The 19,447-nt window shown below is 38.0% G+C and overlaps 1 long non-coding RNA gene and 1 pseudogene across 1 annotated transcript; both read left to right on the top strand.

Moving 5' to 3' along the window:
• The first annotated feature begins 8,499 nt into the window (after positions 1–8,499).
• LOC115436596 (uncharacterized) lies at positions 8,500–9,286 on the top strand. Its single transcript, XR_003937850.1, has 3 exons — positions 8,500–8,585; positions 9,034–9,075; positions 9,188–9,286. It is a non-coding gene; the product is annotated as an uncharacterized LOC115436596 (long non-coding RNA).
• On the top strand, positions 9,285–16,525 carry LOC115436873 (epidermal growth factor receptor substrate 15-like 1; annotated as a pseudogene).
• The last annotated feature ends 2,922 nt before the right edge of the window (positions 16,526–19,447 follow it).

Raw genomic sequence — 19,447 nt, 5'->3', positions numbered from 1 at the left:
CCCGGATTCATGGTTTGTGTTTTTGCCTTTTCCCTTATGTACCGTTGCCTGATTGCTAGACTCCCTGTGTATGACCTGGTCTGTCCCCTGACGCTCCTCTGCTTTCTCCTAGTCAGGTTCCCCTCGTGTGCTCCCGACCCGGGCAGTGAGCTTCCTCTTTTGGATTCGGACGCTGTGACGAATCCACGCAAACAGTCCTTCGAGGATTCACTCAAGACCCCTCTGTGTGAACTGTTTATTCTGTCTGTGTTTAATAAACACCACTTAATTGTATTTTTGTCTTTTGGTTGTGCTTTTGGGTCCAGACGTTGTATTTTCAGTCCTAACAAAATGTAGATATGGCGGAGGTTCATTTTTGTCTTTTGTTTTTCTTTATTGTTTATATCTTATTTATTCTTATTCTTTATTTATTCTCACTCTTTCATTAGATAATGTTAGTTCCTTTTGTTGGGATTGAACTAAAATACTGTTCTGATGTTAGTTCTGAACTAATAGAATATGAACATTTGAACAGGATCTGAAACTGTTATGTCTGTAAAAAAGAATTTCAGTTTGAACACAGGAACACTTTGTGATATAGCATTAGATCCTGTTGGGAACAAATTAAAAACGTGTTTAGTATTTGTGTGTATTTCTGGTGTAATTCAGTTCTTCAAGGAAATAATCATTAAAAAAAAAAAAACTGCTTTTTTTAACAGTATCATGATATATTGTGATGTATCGTGATCCTAGTATTGTGATTTGTATCGTATTGCCAGATTCTTAACAATACACACCCCTACTCATAAATGTAGCATCAATAGGTGATGTCTACAACATGGCAGTGGTATGGTTGTCGACTGAGGAATGTAGGATCATTTTAAAGTGGTGCTTCAAATTTGACAATGCTGTTGAAGTCCAAAGACAATGGAGGCGTGAGTTTGGTTCAGAACCTCCTACACGTCTGACAATTTCAAGGATTCGTGATAAGAGCGAAACACATGGTACTGATGTTACCCAAGCAGTAGTTTGCCGTACACATAAATGTTTGGAAAATGGCCACCACTTTGAGCACCTCTTGTAATTGTAGAGGTCAAAGGTAACTTGTATTAATCTCATGATGTCTGAATAAATTTGGTATTGAAATAATTATGCAAGTTTTTTTTCCTGATGTGTGTATACATTATTTTGGCTTGCTCTGTACATTTGGTCTTCAGAAGATCTTTTTTTTCAGTGTTACATTGAGTCAGTGTGTAAAGATAAAGATGTATTTATGTAATCATGGCCTTTTTATTTTATTTTTTGTTCCACTCGTAGTGGCATTTGGTGTGACATCTGTAGTATATTTTGTTTTAATTTGATTGTTTTAGGGGAAAATAAAGGGGGTGAGAGATGAGGTATAGTTATATGAAAAAATTTTGGGCACTCGTCAAAAAAAAATAGTATAATTTGGTGTTTGTGAACACAGGCTTTGTCGGATCTGAAAGCTAATTGAACAAAACTTTAAAGAATCATGATGATAAATAATAAGTGTCCCCACATCTAAGCTTCTTTTCACTAATTTTTATAAGCTCAAATCCTTCATTGTTCACTGGAAATTGTTATTAGGAAGTGTCAACTGGTGCCAAATTCACAGTTCGTAAAAATTTTGATTCCTCCAAACTACAAACACTGGACAATCTAAGCAGCTGTGGAAAACTCTGAAAATGACAGTTGTTAATGCCCAGAGTGCAGAGGAAAGCTACACGATAGAGCGTCCACAAAAAGTTTCCACAGTTTGAAAGGTCATTAAGAGGTGGCAGTTAAAGGGGGTCAAACTTTGGAGGTCAAGATGAGGTCAACAAAACCCTCTGAGAGAACTGCTCACAAACTGGTCACAATGACAGATCAAAACCATTTGATTTAAAAAAAAAAAAAAAAAAGTGGAGTGGTTGTGCGCCAATCCACTGTGCAACAACACTTGAATAAGGAAGATCTTCAAGGAAGAGTCTGTAGAGAACACCTGGCTTCAGCATCATAAAATCCACTGTCAGAAGTATGCAATGGAACATCTACAAACAACTGACATGTTTTGGAAAGTGCTGTCAACTGATGATGCTAAAATGAAACTGTTTGACCACAACAGGAAAAAGTGTGTTTAGAGAAACAAAAGGAGCAGCGGTTCAACATCTTGGCAGCTGTTCAGCATGGGGGTTGATCCATCAGGATTTGAGATTGTGTTGTAAACAATAGCACAGGAAACACTGCACAGGTGGAGGAAAGAATGGATTTCTCATAATACCAACAAATTCCTAATGTCTGTAAAAGAAGATGAATTCTCCCAGAGGATCATGGTCCGAAACATACTTGGAGATTGACCATGGACCACCTCAAGAGATGCAAACTGAAGGTTTTGGAATGGGCCTTACATCACTGAAAATGTGTGGTTGGATCTTTACTGTACTGTGCAGGCAAGATGTCCAAGAATCTCTCAGAACTGGACTATGTATGTATGTATGTATGTATGATTCATTAAAATTAAAAGTAACTATGCATTAATGTTGCTGGCAATGTTGTCTTTTCCCAAGGGCTGCAGAAAACATTCTCCTGTACAGTTGGTCACCATCATGCACATGAGCAATTTTATCATTTGAGAATACAGATTTCAAATTGTTGGAAAAAAAAAAAGTCTTCTCACATTCTAGCACAACATTTTAAAAATCTGTAAAAAATGAATGAAAATTTTTAATACAAAATAAAAAAAAAAAAATCTGTAAAATGATTTTAAAATTCCAGAACAAAATAATAAAATCTACATAAAATGATGTTAAAATTCCAGTACAAAATAAAACAAATTCATGTAAAATTATGGACAAATTCGAGCACAATTTTATTTTACTTTATTTTTAATAATTGAAAAAAAATTAGACAAGAACTTAAATTAGTAATTAGTGAAGTAACTATATGCCTTTGATGGGTATGTATGATATATGATGTATAGTGCACTGAATGGTTAACATACACAGATTAGCATGGGGGCCCTATGCTGATGGGGTCTACAAACAAGTGCCCATCAGGCCCATGCATTAGGACGGCCCCGTTATATGAACATTCATTTGCTCTGCATTCATAAGTAACTCTGGTTGCCCTCACTAACCTGGCTGTCACCGTGCACAATTGGAAACTGAAGGCGCTCTACATCATGGGAGGAAACACTGACTGCATGGTACCTGTCCATGCATTTGTGTATCTATGGTCCTCTGCTTTGATGAAAACTTAAATGTATGTGTACAGCCAGAGGTAACACAGCAGTAGGTGGACAGTTTAACTTTGTGGCTACTGACATCGTTACACCTGTCTCACCTACATCGCCAGCTGGGAGTTCACCTGCAGGAGCAGTCCGCCATGGGTGAGAATACAAGCACGTCTTCATGTCATTCAGCCCCAGTGGTAGAATCAACAAAATAGCTTTAGTCCATAGTTTAGGCCTAATTTTGATGTGCAGGTACTTATAAATATTTCTTTGTCTTCTCCATAACATCTCAGATTCAACTATTGCACTTTTTTGAGTGAAAACCATTACTTTCTACATTCAGAATATTTGTGATATAGTCAAGGATTATATGTTCCTTTATAGCAGTGGTTCCCAACCTTTTTTGGCTCGTGACCCCACTTTAACCCCACAAATTTCTGCCGACGCCTGACATTCAAAATGGAGACTTTTTTTTTTTTTTAAAGTTAATTTGTTTTTGATCATGTAATAGTTTGCTATACTATGTTGCAAATAAACATTAATTTTAGACGACATTTAATCTATATAATGTATATTATTATGGACAGAGGCATAAAAGCCGGGTTGAGATTACTGCACAAAGTGAGGATTTTAACTCAAATTATGAAAGTGCTGCAGCAACTGAAACTGACCACAATCAACATTTGAAAGATAAACAGTACCACAGTGCTTCAGTTTCAGCTTCACAGTTTGTCATGTCTTTTATGGATTATGATTGTCTCTCTCAAATCACCGTATATTTTTTTTTCAGTAATTATTATTATTATTATTATTTTTTTTATTAATTATTAGAAATTTCAGGTGACCCCATTTGAATTCCAAGCAACCCCACGTGGGGTCCCGACCCTAAGGTTGAAAAACACTGCTTTATACACAGCAAATTTGTGGAGTAAAATAATCTGGAGTTAGGTTAAAAAAGACTGAAAGAGTTAAATTTCTGGAGTTTGTTCTGTAAGTTTAACTCCAGCTTGTGTGTTTGATGGTGTCAGTTTTTGGGGTACATTTACCAGGTGTTGAGGAGCATGATTGAACACCATAATGGGTGTTGATTTCTGGACAGAGCAACAGAGAAGACCAGTGTGCTCATGGACCTCATATGAGGCGTTATATAAGTACCATTTTACCTCTGAAAGAAGGCTATTTATTAGGCTGGAAGTAACTTTTCTGTCAGCTCTGTCAGTATCATAATGTGTATATTACTGTTCGGACCAACTTGCTAACCAGCTGCTAAAATTAGCTCTGGCTGAAAACTTAGAACACCGAACATGCTAATTTTACCTGGATGGCTTCCTGCATTGGAGTCTTAGGTAATTCATACAATTTATACAAGAGTTGAGAGCAAAGCTATTGAACAAATAATGCATGTCATGGTGCACTCCTGCGTTGCCACAGACCCCTCCCTCAGACTCATTATCAGCTTCACCTGCTGCCACCTGTCACACCTGGAGCAGATCTGCATGATGAGCCCATAGAAGCACCTCCTCCGCTCTGGTCTGGTGCCAGATCATTGCTGCTGCTGTCACTGCTTCATACCTCCACAGACGTTCATCCCATTTCACTTCAGAGCCATAACCCGGACTCTCACTGTCCTGATCCTGTCTTCCCGTGGACTCTGATGTTTTCAAACCCAGATTTTGTCTCATTCTCATGTATTGTTTTATGTTAATAAACCCATTTTCTCCCTTCAGCACCATGTGTATGAGTTCAGTCTTTCACTCAGTCATGACAGTAACTGGCTAAAACAGCAACAATGTTTAGCTGTTTCCTTTGTTTTACTTTGTTCAGGCACCTCAAACAATTCATGGACTGTCTCCTGGGCTATTTAAATTGTTGAAAGAAAGCACTTCATGCAAGAGCACTTTATAAGCATCTATATAGCATGTGTTTGAGCACACTTTAAAAAAAAAAAAAAAAAAAACCCCAAACAAAACAACTAGTCAGTAGATGGTGTTTTTTGTTTTTGTAATCATTTTTGCTCCCCCCAAAAATTAAATCCAAATATTAACTCCATTAAGTGTTGAATATTAACCCCCATTAAGTGTTAACATATTAACTCCATGCCAGAGTTCACATAAAATGAATTCCAGGCGAGAGTTGTGTTTTACTCTACATGAGATTAGTTTTTGTAACTCCCAGAAGAGTTAAATTTTAACTCCTGAAGAGTTAAAAGATCCACTCTCTGAAAAGAGTTACTTTAACCCTGCTCTAGAGTGTATTCCATGATCTCAAATGTACACTTAAATCGAGTTGATTTTAACTCCCATGGAGTTTATTCCAAAGACCAGAATTTGCTGTGTGGGTTCAGAAAGTTATCTTTCCTCTTAAGATAAATAAACTTTTGAAAACATTCTAGATCCATTGGAAAATGTGAAACAGAAAATATGTCTATTTCTCTGAGCTCTTGTAACAATAGATGGTGTCCAGATGCACGGTCCGAACAGGACAGTTATGATATGATGATTTTATAGAATAAGCAGTAAAATGAGTCCAAATACAGGTGAGATTTTGCACAGCAACTACAGTGGGGCAAAAAAGTATTTAGTCAGCCACTGATTTTGTAAGTTCTCCTACTTAGAAAGATGAGAGAGGTCTGGAATTTTCATGAGGTACTGATAGAAAAATTCTGTGATACACTCTGAGACAAAAGACGGAGTCACTGGATTCTGGAATCAGAAGATTTTACTTGCAAGGAGTCAAGTACATACAGTGAGATGCAGCAGTTGACTGACTAACAACAGGAAGTCTAAGATCTTATGAAAGAACATGAATATTACAATCATTGGACCAAGTGTACAAATATTATGACGTTGATCAAGTTCACCATTGGCTTAGGTATTCAAACACGGTGATGCATGGGTTCAGTGACTGCGTTTGCACTCTTCCTCCACCTGCCCCATGGCCTGATCTCCTCAAGGGCAGCTCTGGTCCCAAACCGGATGGACAACAAGTACGCTTTAGTCCCACACTGGAACAAAACAAGCAGATAGCAAAGAAATGGTAGACATATCCTGAGTGAATATGTCCTGGCATTCTAGCAAAATATGTCATCATAACCCATCCATGACTGGTGCTCTGGACACCTGGGGCCTCATGTATAAAGACTTGCATTGATTTCATACTGAAACCTGGTGTACGCTCAAATCTAGAAAAGTCTGAACGCACAAAAAAATCCAGATGTATAAAACTGAGCGTACGCCCGAATCCAAGTACATGTCCTTTATACATCTCAATCAGCGTGGAATTGAGTGCATATGTTGTAGTACCTGACTCCTCCCTCTCCACGCCCACATTTAAATATGCAAATTAGTATAAACGGGGTCTGCAGGTGGGATTCCCTCTGGGATTCCCCTGTCTGCGTGATCAGATGATGACGTCAAGGTGGACGTGAAGCTGAGGACAAAACAGGCTGAAGGAGAAAAGAGACGAACTCAGCCTGTGAGCAGAGAGTCGATGGTACTGTGGGTGACACTGTTCACACAGGGCTGACGCCGATCACCCCCAAGGTAAATATACATTTAGTATTTGTGGAAGTCACACATTAGTTTATTCTACGGGTCATACACAGTCTGATCACAGCCAAACAAGATAAAGGTTCATGCGTAATCATGTCAGGATATCAAAGAGGAAGTCAAAGACTTTGACTCATATTTAATCACTCAAATTATTAGTTTCCAACAATGAGACAGAAGACGGTCAGTGCCATCCTCCTGTCACAGAGGTTTCCTGTTGACTCCCCGGCGTTAGCCGGTCCTCCGGTCCGCCACAGCCCACTGCTGACGCCCGTCTGGCCAGTGTCCAGAACACCTGCATGGGTCCGAGCTGACCCGAGTCACATTAGGACATCATGAGGACAATCGGCGGAGTCAATGAGCAACTGGACTGACTAATAAATGTTCTCACAGACATGAAGACTACATTAAATGCATTTATCAACCAGTGAATTTTGGGTCCTTGTCTCTTTCTGTGGTTGTTGCTGAATGTCCTCCCGGGCAGGATTGGCATTGATGGGTCCAGGGTCTAATTGGTTCTGGTTCTGGTGGTGGATGTGCTGCTCTGACAGTAGGATGGTGTGTCGGTGTGTTCATTGTTCATCTGTGTATCTCCGATGTGCCCATCAATCAGAGGAATGACCTTTTTCACATTATTAACAGTTTCTCAGTGTCACCTCTAAGTGTCGCCAAAGGTTCCAAAGCACTAGAAACGTGCGTACGCCAGCTATGGACTTAGCGTGAAGGACCGCACATTTCCACGGTCATTTCACTCTTTATACATCTGAACGTGAGCGTGGAAAAGGGCGTACGCCAGGTTTTTGTGCATACGCACGCTTTATGAGGCCCCAGTGTTTACAGAATATAGTCTAAAACTGTTATCATCTTACATTGAGGGAACAATTTTTAAAAGAGCATTCTATTATCTGTTATGTAAACAATGTCCCCAAGACATCCTCAGAATCTTATTGACAAAATGTTTTACCTTTGTTCAAATATCACATCATAGGAACATTCTGGAAAAAAAAAACAAAAACATTCCATAATTTGAGGCTTTAACAACAACCCAAAATCATTTTCAAAGTATTGTTTTCAGAATGTTCTCTCTTTGATATCATGTAACATTGTGGTAACCTGTCATAAAAAAATGTTCTGTGATCTGAGGCCTAAATTACATCCTTAAAACATGTTTTGAATGTTTCTAGAAGAGTGTTCTTCATTTGTTACCAGTTAATATTGCAGGAACGTTTTATAGTTGAACATTCTATAATCAGTTTCCTAAAAAATATCCCAAAAACATCCACAGAATGGTGGACCAGAAACGTTCTTCCTTGTTTACAGTTAACATTATAGGAACATTGTATTAAATGATAAACGTCCTTTAAATGTTCTTTAAACATTAAGTGACAACGTTTTCTTTTACACTTTTAACAGAACGTATAGGGAATGTTTGCCGAAGGTGTGGGAATGTTCCCTCCTAGCTGGGAGCTTCTCATTTACTCGTGCATCCCAGCTCACAGTTCACAATACAAAGGCACAAAACATTTAGTACCAGACATAACATTGTCAAAATTGCCCTTGTTTTTCTTGAGAAATTTCAGGTTGCTCATAGGTTATTTGCATTTTTGTGAAAGGATAGTTTGTAAACTTAAGTGTTTTCATAATGCAATGTTTCTTTTGCTGTTTTTCACAACTGACCATGAATGCAGCATACGCTACCGCCCACAACACCGTGTCCCTCCCGTTTCCGTCGCCGCTCGTGCTCGACAGCCCGTCTTGGATAAGGGGCGGGTGTGCGCGTTCCCGATACACCAGGAAATATGGCGGCGCTCATGACACTCAGTCAGGTAACAACTTCCAATACCTCAAAAAAAAAGTCAGTTTTTGATTTATTCATCAGGAACCAGAGTCAGCGACTTAGTTTTACATTATAACTACACTACGAGTAGTATGAAATGTTAAATATTAGAAAGTTTGGCCGTAATAGAAACATTGTGTTGACCAAGTTAACGTTAGCTAGGTTAACTCTGTCAGCGTACTAAACTTACTATACACTTGGGTGGGATCTGCTCTTTCAGAGAAAATAAACGCGTTTCAGTGAGCTATGAGAATAAAAACTGGTCAGAAACGAGCCTAGGTCAACTGCAAATCTGTCAGTTATTCTCTCGTACTTTTTACTTCTCAGACGAGCATCGTACAGATCATGTTAGATAGCGTCAACAGATCAGATTAGCGAGAAAACACACATTTTGATATCTGTCAACGTCCCTTTTTAACTCAGCTTTTCTTCCATAGCTATCAAGTGGAAATCCAGCTTATGAAAACTACTACAGGCAGGTAAGTTTATGCTTGTTTTGGAAATCTACTTCTCTGACAGTTGATTCAGCTGGGCTTCATTTGTCATGTAAACCTATTAAATCCACATTGTTATGTCTGCAATACTTGGAAGCTGGATCCAGGAAACACAGGCAGGATATCAGCTGGAGAGGCAGCTCAGTTTCTGAAGAAATCAGGGCTCTCGGACAGCACTCTGGGAAAGGTAGAACATGCATAGACATCCACTTGTCTGGTATTTTTTATGTTTGTTTGTTTTGTTTGTTTATTTATTAATGTAATAACTGTTGTTATTTCTAGATTTGGGGATTTGGCAGACTCAGAAAGAAAAGGTTATTTGGATAAGCGGGTATGATTATTTCCCCTAAACTTGCTGTGATTCATTGTGCTGATATTTGCATTAAAATAACGGAATTGTCTGAGAGTCTTCTTCCTCTTTTACAGGGTTTCTTCATAGCCTTGAGACTTGTGGCCTCAGCTCAGGGTGGAAATGATATCAGCCTTAACAACCTCAACCAGGCCTTAGCTGCACCAAAATTTGTGAGTGGTTTATCTACCGATGTGTATAAGAATACAACAGAAACACAAAAGCATTGAGTTGTACTTTTATATCCCAAAATAATGTTCTTTTTGCCTTCTTTATGATGTTTCAGTATCTTGTATTCATTTTAATTTTTACAGAAAGACACTAACAGCCCATTATTAACTGCTTCAACTACATCAGCTGACTCACATTGGCAATAAGGGTAAGCTGAAACTATCTGTTGTCAAATCTATGGTTCATTTAACTCATCCATGGTTAGTTAAATAGATGTTTTTTTTTTTTGTCCTTTTCAGCCTGATGAAAAAGGGAAATTTGAGGGCATTTTTGAGAGTCTGGCGCCTGTTAACGGTCTTCTCTCTGGTGATAAAGTCAAGCCAGTTTTGATAAACTCCAAACTACCTCTGGATATTTTAGGAAAGGTGATATCAAAGATGTACCAAAGATGCATGACCTTTTTGGATAAGAATTAAACAAGCAATAGTTGAAACTAAGCTGCACCTTTTTTGTTTTTTTGTTTTTTTTTCAGATTTGGGACCTAAGTGATGTAGACAAAGATGGACGCTTGGACAAGGAGGAATTTATAGTGGTAAACTGTCTGTTGTCTCACTACAGCCATTATGAGAAGCTTTTCTATTTAATATTAAAAGTTGCTTTCAATAGTAGGATTCCAAGGCAGGATGGAAAGTAGTATTTCATTTTGGTAATTACGTATGAAAATAAGACAGTATGGATAAATATTCCAGACTAGTGTTTCTATAGTATTATCTGTTTTCTAAAATAAAGAAACTGGAGTCTCTAAAATGAAATTGATCAAACAAGTAGAGTGTTTTTCATGTCTTTTGGAGCATGCAGTCAGTATAGCCAAAATGTTTTCCCTGTGTGAGAGAGACACACTCCTACACAGAACTGCATCTATGCCTGGATTGTTATTTAACTTTCTGCGTAGGATTGTGGCCTGATCGGTCAGAGGAGGCAAAATGCAAGATTTTACAGTGCTGGTTTGACAAGATGTAAAGGCTCGTCTCGAATGGGAAAACAAATACATATACAAACTTTATGCAAAATTGTTGAACATGAGTGAAACGACAAGTGTAAGTCACATTTAAGGACCAAAGCGCACAGCATTCTCTGCAGTCAGAGATAAGATGTTTTTTTTTCCCCCGAAACTAATAAAACATAAAAAAGTAGCTACTTATTACCATTAATTTACATAACAACCTTTTAGCTATTTTACTCAAAAAAGATGAAGCTACAGTGAATACTAAATTTAGATAAGCATGAAATTTAGAAATGAAAAATGATTGAAAGTTGGTTTTGGCATGACATGACCTTTCTTTTTTCAGGCCATGCATCTTGTGTATCGGACCATGGAGAAGGAGCCTGTCCCATCAACCTTACCAGTGTCCCTTATCCCCCCCTCAAAAGGAAAAAGGCTGCGGTTACGCTGCCAGGGGCTGTGTCTGTACTGCCTGCTTTTTCTGGGTTTTCATCTGGCCCTACTCCTCTCAAAGACACCCTTCGCTCCACTCCTCCTCTGAGCAGTGCCACCCCCCTCATTCCTGCTGCTGTCAACCTCTCTCCACAACACTCCTTCAAATCCAGCACACAGGTATGGTACCTCACATGTATTAACTTTAAATGGTTAAAGGTTTTGTCTGGGATATTTCGTGACATCTAGGGGTGATGGTCCCGATTGCAGCCACCTGAATACATTACTCATTCCCCTATTGTTACTGAAAAACTCTCACAGAGCCACTGTTTGTTTTGTCAGCTCTGGCATTTTTAGTTAAGGGGGTAAGTGGATGAGTCCATTCAAAGCTACTGAAACTATTAAACATGGTGGCATGATATGATATTCTGCATGTGTGGTGACCTGCTCCCTCTGCAGACATAAAGGGCTTATTCTAAAGTTACAAAACACAATGGTTCTTATTTTTGTGTAATTGTACACTAATGAAAACATAATTGTGAATATTGTATTGCATTTCTGTAAGTAGATCCTCCTAAATGTCATTGATATGGATCCTAGTGACTCAATGTCTGCTTTGTTCAGTATATTATGGACTCCTGTGGTGAAACACTACTAACCTCATATCTATGTCAATATTATAATAGTCTTGCATTTCACATTAGTATTTATTTTTGAGTTTTTGTTTTCAGTTTTGGTTTAGTTATTGCTTGGTTGTCAAAGTGATCCCCAAATGGGACTCCTGAATTTCACTGGCATGATGGACAGATTGACCGTCTGCCACACTAAAACTAGTATAGTTTTTTAAAAGAAAATTGGAATGTATATTTCATATCTACCCCAAACAATAGATGAAAACTAAAGACATTTCAGTTAATTTTAGTTTATTGTATGATTTAGAAACTATATATTTATTTACAAAATCTTTGTAAAATCTGTTTTTTATTTTTCTTTCAGCCAACAAAAAATTTAACTGATTTTGATTCTGTAGTTATAAGAGGATCTAAATGCAGAAATGGAATGTAATAATCATGTTTGTGTTTACATTAGTGTATAGTCTTGCAATTGCTGGGTTTTCTGTACTTTCTGATGAGTTGGTAAAATCTACATAGGGAGGGTGTCATGTTTCCTCAGCTCTGAACGGACTCCCTCTTCTTTTTTCACGTCATAGCGAATGGCACCCAGTATTAAGATGCAAACACCAGTCTAGGTGCAGCCACCTGAGGTTGAGGATAACCTCAGGATATTTATTACGTCACTTTGTTAATCTTGCTGGTTTTCTTCAATAAGAATGCATCTGAGGGCAGAGTCTGTTGTTTAAAGAAAAAAACTCATTTTGTGAATGAATTCTCATCTGTTGCTAATGGCTGGACTTGTTTGGCCACATTACTTTGTGCACAGGCCAGTCCGTTTCTCTGTGTGTTGTTATTCACCCGTGTCTTTTGGAGAAACAGGTTTCCGTGAAAAGGAAGGGAAACACAACTCTCAGTTAACACCTGTGCTATGATCACCTGACGTAACTGTTATTACATGTGTAGTGATATCCTGTTATGTCATTCAGGACAGTTTCCATATTTCTTGCTTGTCTTCTTCCTTATTGCCAGGGTCATTTTTCCCCACAATTAGTGTTTGCTGTGGTATTTGGCAAAAGCCAGCACCTGTATGTACTGTTTGCGTCACATTCTTCTACAGTTTATGCACTAATGGTCACAAAGAGGGCTTAAATATCTCGAAAGGAAAAAACAAAACAGTCCTGCTGTGCTTTGCTAATTGCTCTTTTTTCCCTGTTGTGAAAGCAATCATTTTTTCCTACAGGGTTGATATTGTCCAAATGTTGCTTCAGAGGCTGCACAGACATAGTGTGTTCCAACACTGCTTTTATACAAACATAAGGGTTACAGATAATCAGCAGAAGTCACACCTGTGTCAACTTTAAAGACTTCATTTATTTCCACTGCTGCTTAGAGGCTCCATGTTAACCTATCATGCCCTTTGAGATGAAAAACTTTTGTATATTTCAGATTAGGAATAATAATTAAAAAATAAAAACGACACTTTAGGGAGTGGGTTAACTGGGTCAACTTTTAACCAGCATTGAGGTAAATTCAGTTAAAGAAATCAGCGGCTACAGGTATTCATTGATATACACTTACGACACCTGTACATCTTTTTAACACATTGGCCAGTATTAGCTGATTTCAACCAGTATTGGTATGAGATATCATTCAGTGATGACAATGGCCAATATTTATCTGGTGTGATATTGTAAAGGTTTTGTCATACATTTGCAAGATTGTATTTGTGCTCATTCAAACATATTGTAAAAAAAGCAGAACGACTTCAAAACATTCAAGTTACTTATTTTTTTACATGTATACAATGAAGATTCTTTAGCCCTTTTACACTGCACTTATGTTATGGGAGTATTTCACCTTTATTCCGGAACAACGTCTGTGAAAACGAAATTGTGGGATCATTTGGTTCCACCTATATTGCAGCTTTTTAACGCCACTGGAGGTAGTAACAGAGCTGTGATAAAGGTTGAATCATGATTCCAGAATGCTATATAATAGGAACACCTCTCGTTCCACAACCAAGGTGTGATGCTTTGATGACGACGACCCTCGCACCTGAGAGACAGTGGGTGCTTATGGAGGCACTGGCATGGATTCTGCGGCAGCCGCCAGGGATGCCGCAGCTACGTGCCACTGACGCTGCGGCTACATGCCATTTTCAACTGTGGCACAAAGCCGTGGGATGCCACAGCACCCTGGGTGGCTACGGCAGAATCCATGCCAGTGTCTCCATAGGTGCACTATACGCTGCACTGCATCACGCCCCTTTGATTCCGGAACACAGTGTAAAAGTCCAGCCTGTCTCACCTTTTACTCTTTTGGCTTGGCTGTTGAAATCAGTCAATGGTGGAAAAAAAGTGGGATCACCATCTCGTCTTTTTCCAGGATCTCTGTGTAAAAGTGGCTTTTGTTTCCTAAGCAACAAGGAGTCTAGACAACAGAAAATGACATTGGTTTCATTATCAGCCTAATTGGTCATTTAGATTTACTGTAAGTATAGGTATCGCTCAGAATTTTGCAGTTAGTGCATCCTTGATGGTATCCAGTTAAATACATATAGGAAGGATGTTGATGAGTTCAACATAGAAGATGTAGTTAGGTGTTTATTTCTGATGTCATTTGTTGATGCTGGCTAATTTAACTTCTGAGATAATGATTGTCCTGATTGTCTACATCCATTAGAACAGCCTTTTATGTTTGGTTACTATTAAAGTTACAAATGTACCAATATCTTCCACATAACTTTAATTTCAAATGGTCACGCTCAGCAGATGAAAATAACTGAAGTTGCAGCAGACTTAAATGAGTTTTTTTGTTCTTTTGTTCGTTTATTGCAGCCTGTGGTAAACTGGGTCGTACCTGTAGCAGACCGGGAGAGGTACGCTGAGATATTCAGAAAACAGACACCGACAATGATGGCCTTGTCACCGGCACTGAGGTCATCGAGATCTTCATGCACTCCAATCTGTCTCAGACAATGCTCGCACAGATATGGTGAGACTACAGCTCATGTCAAAGCTGATAGCATAAATCTTATTGCGTCATCCAGCAGATCTCATCGTGAAATAAATTTAAATTAAACTGTTTTAAAAAAGTTAAAACAGATTTATTAGGACAGAAACACAGCAGAAATGTATGATAGGCTCTCAGAATCTGCTTTGTTACCTGATAAACCTGGCCATTTGTTCTAGTCAGAAACATTTCAATGTAACACAAAAAAAATGGATTAGCCGATAGCAGGAGCTCCATTATAAAACCAAATTATGATCAGAAACTGGCAAAGGTAGACAAAATTCGTAATCATCATGTCATGATGTGACCTTTAGTTTTGCACTTCTGTGGCTCATTCAGTCAGTTTTAGCGACAGAGAAATAATACAGAAAAATAGTACTGTTGAATCTGCTTAGTTTTAGCTTAACTGTGCAAAGATTGTCCCATTGATCTCAGTTTAATGAAAGTATGTATGAACATTGGCTAGTCTTTGACTGTCAACTTGCCATTTGAATGCTTGTTGTTTGAGTTATGTTCTGGTGTACAATATTTGTTTTTGTTTAGCTTTCAGCTCATGTCACCTTCTGGTGACCTAGATGTATAGAATATGTACATAACAATCACGTAGCATTATCATGGCATGCAGACGGAACTGTGACTGCCCATAGTACCGTAGTGTCCTACCATTATTTGTCTTAAGTGCAGCAGCCACGCCAGACGTTATTAGGGGAATCTATGGCTCAAGAGGTAGAGCAGGTCATCCACAAACCCAAAGGCTGTGGTTTGATTCCTGGTCTATGTTCACACAATAAAAAGGGGAAGCAAGTTTTACCTATTCGCTTTGTGGCTATTTCTCTGAATTTCTGTACATATTGTGAAATGGTCTAAAGCACACTAAATTATATATATTTTTTCCTCCACTGTTTGTTAAAAACATAAAATTGTGTTGCAGAAGGATCTTCAGACTATACTTAAGTGTTGCAACGACTCAGGGAAAATGCCAGAAAAGAAACCCATTAAACATCAATCCCACTGAACACCCTGTAGACCACGATGGAGTATGGCTGGAATATATCCCCCTAAGTTAAACAGCACTCTCTGGTGGACAAAGTATTATTGCCTAAAACAATGTTTTTTTGGTCCTATATTATTACAATATTTGTTCATAGCTTAATTGATTGTGAACCAAATCTGCTCATTTATTAAGTCGATGCAGTTATAGTCTTTCAATGGTGTCTTCTCCAGACTGGTGAAGAAGTTTCAGCTGCCTAACCTAATCTTGACCGTCACTTCATCTTAGGTGTTGTGTTAGGTCTTAAAAGGAAAGCACTTCTGCCTTTTAGGAAAGAAAGAAAGAAAGAAAGAAAGAAAGAAAGAAAGACAGAAATATTTATTAAGGACACCCTAGACTATAAATCAGTTTAGAGCAGGAGTTACAGAGGCTGTGGAACATATTGCTGTTTTTGGATCACTGTTACTTGAAACACTGTCACTTTCTCTAACGATCAGTGTGTCTCCTCTGTTCTAAAGGGGACTCGCTGACACTAAACAAACTGGCAAACTGACCCAGGAGCAGTTCTCTTTAGCCATGTATCTGATCCAGCAGAAGGTGACTAAAGATGTGGAGCCTCCCTCCAGTTTGACTCCAGACATGATTCCGCCTTCAGAAAGGACTGCAGCATCAGCAGCCGGCCCTGTGAGTACTGAAGAGTCCACTTCAACCACTGCCTCAGATTTCTACAGCACTGTCAGTTAAAAGCGCTTCTTTCTTGCACTGTTGTGTCAGTTTGTTACTTTTCTCTTCCTCGAACACAGTTACATCTAATGGAGGAATGGATAAACAGTCTTTCTTATTTCAGTATTTCCATTTTATGCTGCTACATCCCATACACCACAGGTGTCAAACCCCGGTCCTCGAGGGCCGGTATCCTGCATGTTTTAGATGTTTCCCTCTTCCAGCACACCTGACGGTCGTTATCAGGCTTCTGCAGAGTTGGATGACAGGCTTATCATTTGAATCAGGTGTGTTGGAAGAGGGAAACATCTAAAACATGCAGGATACCGGCCCTTAAGGATCTGAGTTTGACACCCCTCCCATACACCTTTTACTCCACGTCTTTGTTTTAGTGCCGTTTCAGAATTTTTTATCCTGTTCCTGTCAAGTGAAAGCCACATCTTTAAATGTGCTGAGCTAAAATCCTTCTTGAACCAAATTAACTCTTTAAAAACCCATTTGGATTTGATAGAAAATGTATTGGTGTAAAGCAGAAAACAGCTGTTTTCTCAGATCTGACTTTTTAGTAATGCTGGGTGGTATGCATAACTTAGCCTCTATTTATTTTTGTGGTTTATTCTCCTGTCAGCACTATGTAAAATATATAAAAACAAATATTTCACCATGTATATAATGAAGGCTTTATTACTGTAGGCTGTGTTGGGCCTCACAAAATGATAGCGTATGTGAAGTAATCAGTATGCATCAAACAGCTGCAGAATGTTAGAGAAACACTGTAAAAACATAACTTAAAAATAGAGATATGCCAGAAATTTTTATCATTGTTGTTTTGTTTTTTTTTTAATTTATTTTTGAAACATTTTAAGAGATAGTTCTATAAACACTAAAGTGACCTAAAATACTGTAAGACGTATATCTAGTGTTTTAATCATTCATATCTTTTGGATGATATCTGCATACATGGATCATTAGTATGGTGGTACAGTGCTTAGCACTTTCCTCTCACAACAAGAAGGTCCTGGGTTCAATTCCAGCATAGAACAGTGTGGGCCACCCTGTGTCTGCGGGGTTCGACAGTTGGGGTTCAGCATCCAAAGACATGAAACTTAATAGGTTAATTGTTGAATGAGAGTGAGTGGTTGTTGTCTTTACACATCAGGATGCCCACAGTCCAAAACAAGTCTTCTATATAATAACTCTATAATTCAGATTGTTAAATTAAATTAGTTTTAGTGGTTGATCTGATTTACCACCCAGCACTAGTCAGGACATACACAGTTTTAACAGGATATAGAAGCCACAGACATATGATTACAAGCTGTCATTTATGTGACTTTTTGAATCTATATTATTCCAGTCATTTGAGAATATCTCATTAGCTGAATAGTTTTTTTTGAGTCTTCAAAGTTATTAGAAAAATTAACATGACCCCAGAGGTACACTGTTTAGTTAATTATTGTATAAAAATGATATGCTCATGTACTTAAAGCATCAAGAGCTTAAATGCAGGGGAGAAAAAAGCAGTATTTGAAATGTCACCCCATCCATCATCATCCATCTGCTCTCAATCCAAATCAATTTCATTTAAGTGATTGTCTTCCACTGCTGGTATCACTTTGCTCTTGTCTGCTACTCTTATGCATTAAAACTGAATAATGACTTCTGCTTAATGGATTTCTGCTGTTTAACCTGTTCTTGATCTTTTTCTATGATCTTTTTTTATACTCTCCACCAAACCTTTGACTTATGTCTGCTCTGAGATCTGAACTTGCACTAATTTCGTCACTAGGTGGCGCCTTTGTCCTATCCTGTTCCTATCAGTCTCAACGTCATACAGCTGATGTTAATAGGACTTACATTTATTAAAGCTTTTTCTCTCTTAAGTGTCTCTGTAAAAAGAAAAAAAAAGGAAATGTAATGAATTCTGTTCGCTATCTACTCTGAATTTCTTCTGCTTTCTTTGTGCTTTATCTAAATTCTGTGCATGTTACAAAAGGCAAATACTGCCATCTGCTGTCAACAACAACCACAACATCTTAGTTCTATTCCTGTTGTAGCTCCCACAGTCATGCTATTATTTTCCAGATGTAATATTATTGTCACAGTGACAATATAATCATCCCATCAGATTCTTTGTTATTAAGGATGAACGTAAAATAATTATCTCATCACTATTTTCACTCATTTGGCATTGTTTTGGATTTGACAGTTTCTCTGTTAATGTTAACTGACGCTCCTCCCTCTGCTCTGGTTTAATTGTACCTGAGGGGATAGTTCATGTCACAGACCACTTGACAGTAGTTTCTTTAAATATTTCATTAATATGACTGTATAGGCTATGTCAGTTAATTATATCAAATCTGTCCTGTGCAGTTTTTGTTAACCAAACATAAAAGACAAATGCAGTTTTTACGTCTATTATTCAGTGTTTACTGCTCTTAAAATATTACTCACTACCTGTACTATACTAGTCACATAAAAACAAACAGAAATAGAAAAATTGTCAATATCAATTCTTTTATAATTATAGTATAACAGTACTAGGCCACTTTGGAAGGACAAAACAGTAAACCAGTCAGCATTTGTAACAAATGTGATATGTAAAGCCATCAGTTTTTTTTCTTCTTGTGAGAAAATTTGAGACACAAATCTGACAAAAGACGCATGACATGTTTGCTGTACAAACTGAATAAGGAATATAAGCTATAAGAAGGTTCAGATGACAACAAAAGTATGATCTTCATAAAGAGTAACATGTAAATTAACAGTGATAAAATGAGCCACTTGATAAATATTTCTTTATCAGTAAAATAGAGTATTGGTTTACATTATGGTATGTTATTGTGTTTTATTCCATTTTCATGTAACGTAAGTGCAGATTGTTGAAATTTTCAGGATACTCTTCCATTATTCCACTATGTTTACTACATTGTCATGTACCGAGTTAAAATATGACCTAATTTTCAGTGTAAAGCGGATCCTCATGCCTCTTCTCCTCTCTCTCTTCTCTTCTCTTCTCTTCTCTCTTCCTCTTCTCTTCTTCTCTCTCTTCTCTCCTTCTT

Source organism: Sphaeramia orbicularis, chromosome 17 (genome assembly GCF_902148855.1).
Source record: "Sphaeramia orbicularis chromosome 17, fSphaOr1.1, whole genome shotgun sequence".
NCBI classification, from domain to species: Eukaryota; Metazoa; Chordata; class Actinopteri; order Kurtiformes; family Apogonidae; genus Sphaeramia; species Sphaeramia orbicularis.
The sequence above is the reverse complement of the archived record's forward strand: the minus strand, read 5'-3'. Positions and strand labels throughout refer to the sequence as shown.